Here is a 4,406-nt window from a genome sequence, read left to right as displayed (position 1 = left end):
GCGGACCGAAACGTTTGTGATCTTTTTTGAATAAAAGTTTATTATTTATACACGAAGACCCTGTATTACTGCTCGTATCGGCCTTCTAATTATTTATATATTAGACATTAAGAGTAATATATAAATTTTCAAAGTATTTGCACATAACTATAGATCATTTAAAAACAAAACGAAAGTATATTATAAACGTCGAAAGTTTCACGCTAGCTTTAAATAAGCTGTATTGACTCTTTTTTCTGAATAGACCATATTCCGTATATCGAGTCGCATATTTACAAATTGATAGAATCTTGTCAAACATTGCAATAAAGTAAATCTAAAATAGAAATAAATCGCGTCATATACGTATAACAACTTATTCGCCGATAGGGTAAATGGGGGTATTATGGCCATACGGAAAAGATGGCCATAGACTGTAATTTCACCAATAATTGTTTAATAGTGCAATTTTGTAACCATTTTTAAAGATAATCAGTATTTACATTAGTTTATGTGCGTACATTATTTAAAATAACAATATCGTGAAAATTATATAATGTTTTTACTTACGATTGCCTGCAAAGTTTTACGTATGTCCACTAAAAGCTGCTGTAACGTCGAATAAATTACAGTTAAACTGCCGTAATCAATATTACACACATATAAAGGCACATAATGTAACCAATAATTTTTATTTTTATTTTCATTATTTATTTATAAATACTATGTTATCTTTTTCTCACACTTCGGGAAGGATGGCCCATTGTTTTTAAAAAAAGTTACGTATAATTATATATATATGTATATATATTTTTTTTATGACTAGTATAATCTACAATGTATTTAATCATCGAAATAAAAATGTTTTTTTGCTAATTGTTTTTATAGTTCACATAAAGTTGCGTTTCATATTTAAAAAAACACTGTGCATGAAAACATTAACAACAATATGTAATAATCTTTTACGTACAATAAATATATTGTATTTAACATATAATTATTAAATATATAATTAAATTACATAATTATAAGTTTTACTTATATCTTTTACAAAAAAAACATATATGATCATTTTTCCCTTAAAAGTTGGCCAATGCATACATTTTAATATTTTATATAATATTAAATTTCTGTTAGGTGTTTTCTCTTTAATTTCGATAGTTATTATTACTTTAAGCTTCAGTGAAATAAAATAAAAAAACAATATTTAAAAATAACAAAAATTAAGGTCTTTTTGCATTTAAAGAAAACTGTGGCCATCTTACCCGGGTTTATCCTATATCGTTTGGGAGAGCCGTTCTGAAAGTGAAAGATGCACAGGATTACTGAAAATTCATATACCAGTGCTTTGGTAATCAAATTGCAAGGCGTTTGCACGGAATGTAAGAAATTCGTGTTTAACTCCTGATCGAAATTTTTTTGCAATAAAAGAGTGACCTTAAAAATCTAACCTAAAAAAACTGTTTTGGGGTTCTCACATTTTAAACCAAATAGTGTGCTAAATAATAGCTTATGACGAGACATTGATCTCAAAAAAATTTTAGATTGAATCTACTTTTCGTTTCGGAGATACGCGAGATCAAAGTTACTAAGTTGAGTGAGAAAATAGTATCGGTATCGTGAGATACGTCACAAATAAATCAAAACTGTCTATTGGAAATTGGAACTCACTGATTTATTTGTGACATATGTCATGATACCGATACTCTTTTCTCACTCAACTTAATAACTTTGACCTCGAATCTCCAAAACAAAAAATAGGCTCAATTTAAAATTTTTCTGCAATTAATGTCTCATCATAAGCTATCATTTAACACACTATTTGGTTCAAAATTTGAAGATCCCAAAACGGGCGAAATGTGATCCCTTTTTGGGGTCACTCTTTTTAGATTTTATATAAAGATAAATTAAATATTTTTACATGAGAAATGCAAAGGCGAAGCCCCTCCCCTGCAAGGGGAATGCGCAGTTCTTCTTTGCCTATACGCTTACAACACGAACATAAGAAACATAACGTTATATAAAATTATGTTTTTTATCAATAATTCGCTCGTAAAATTGGCAAAAAATAAAGTTAAAAGGCCAATACGAGCAGTAAATACAAGTTGGTCGTGCATCAAAGACAATCTTTATTAAATAAACAGACGTTTCGGTCACCGGTTTGGACCTTCTTCAGTGTAAATGTAATCTAACAATAAAATAATCAGTATAAGCGCAAATCGTATTGAAAAGGAAAACATGTTATAAAAGAAAAAAATTATTTTAAAAAATTTCTAAAAAAATAATACATACTTCAATTAGAGAACGCGCGAGTGTAGACAGCATCCAAATCATAGATGGCACAAATTATATGAAAAGGTAAGCATGGGATACTGCAATGTGATACTGACGCGTAATCCTTACATAGTTCAATATATACAAATTTCCCCACCAACATCTTGCCTATAAACATGTTCTTATCGATAATAACAAAGAGACAAATATTTACCTGAAACCATATGTCAATTAACCCCTTGGGTACATTTGACGTCTGAGACACGTCATTCACTTCTTTTCCCTAGGAGCGGATGACGTGTCTAAAACGTTATTTGAGGTTAGGCACAATTCTGTTCATTTCATTGTAGCTTGTATCAGTCATAATAGAAGAAGCAATTACAGTATTTCTGCTTTTACATACTACTCCAAGCAACCAAAAATTATATCCGTTCCACATGCAAATATTTTCTCAAATAAATCCGTTCCCAAGGGGTTAACGGACTATCTTTTAGATTTGAACAGATCTAAGAAAGAGAAATAAGGTTTGAGCTCTTCTATATCTGACTTGACATTAATCGGATTGTCTTGTAACTGAATGTGGAGCATTTCCGAAATAAATCTCTTGTAAAAAAATTTTTCTTTATCTAAAATTTTCACGTCGTTTCAAATAAAATCGTGATTATTTTCTAAACGATGTTCAGTGACAACAGATAAAATTTTTGAATTTTTATTAATCTGGTTTTTATGCTCCCTAATTCTAGTTTTTGACATCCTCTTCGTCTGTTCTACGATAGACTTCTGTCGCAACCACCTCAGTTTATTGTTCATCCTTCTATTTTCACATAAATGGAAATTATCTAATTTCAATAATTGAGAAGTGTAAAAGGTTTTGTACATTCTGTAAGGTAATTTATATGTGATCGTTTTGTTGATCTTGAAAATGTTCTTAAGTATATAACTGCGGTGTTTGTACATATCTGTGATTTCGAGACATAATATTTTGCGCGCTAGAATTGATCTTTTGTTGTCAAAAATACATTGCAGTTTGTAATTGCGCAAGGTTTGTGATGCCTTATGTTGAGAAATTTTCGGAAAAACTCTCAAATGCACTTCCTAAAGTTGCTAATTTTCACACTGCCTTTTACAGTCTTCATAAACTATCCAAATTCATCAAAGTCCTGAAGGATCCCCTTCCTCCATTCTCCCGTTCTTCCGTAGTGTACAGAGTTAATTGTCGTGATTGCGATGCTTCTTATGTCGGACAAACCAGCCGTATGTTATCAACTAGAATTAAAGAACATAAAAATCATATTAACAGAAATACAGTCCAAAGATCTGTGATTACTGACCATCGCAAAGACTACCAACATGATTTTGAGTGGGAGTGTGTTAAGATTTTAGATACTGAAAAATCTTACTATAAGCGCCTAATTTCAGAAACCTTGCATATCAAGAACCAAGTTCAAGGTCTTAATTTACAAAGCGATACTGAAAATTTAGATAAAGTCTACTTACCATTAGTAGATAATTCAGTATAATATATTTTACATTACGTTTTCTTCCCATCTTAAATCTCTGTATATTATTGTTACACACCGTCACGACCTGTCAGTTGTTTTGGTTCCTACTTGTAAGGAATTACGCTACGCCATGTAACGACATCGATGAGAATCTTTTTTGCGTGCTTTGTAAGTTTATTTCTTTTTTATAATTTACTTTCTTTAGTATATTAAAATTTGTTCTTAGATTGTATTGAGAAAGACCTAAAATGAGAGGTCGAAAACGTTCTACATATTAATAAATATCAGGATTATACATTTACACTATTACATCTGTGTCTGCTTCAAATAGCCATTTTCCTTGAAATTTTTTAAATCATAGTATTTTGTCCAACTTCACAGTATTTAGATGATAGTATTTAGTACATTTTACTAGTATCTGGGGCACCGTATCCGAAAACTAAGCACAGTAATTTGCACACAGTAATTACATCTTCAGCACACAGTAATTGGATCACTGGACTTTTTTTTATATTTTCGATGATATTTAATATTTTATAAACATTATATGTACAAAAAAAGTGTATCAGTAGGAAACATAATAAACTATAACATACATGTTTTAAAAAGTAGGAAAAATAAAGGATATTAGTTTAATTTAATAGTAAACGC

The sequence above is a fragment of the Pseudomyrmex gracilis genome, unplaced genomic scaffold, assembly GCF_002006095.1.
Source record: "Pseudomyrmex gracilis isolate BER0280 unplaced genomic scaffold, ASM200609v1 scaffold_240, whole genome shotgun sequence".
Taxonomy (NCBI): domain Eukaryota; kingdom Metazoa; phylum Arthropoda; class Insecta; order Hymenoptera; family Formicidae; genus Pseudomyrmex; species Pseudomyrmex gracilis.
The sequence above is the reverse complement of the archived record's forward strand: the minus strand, read 5'-3'. Positions refer to the sequence as shown.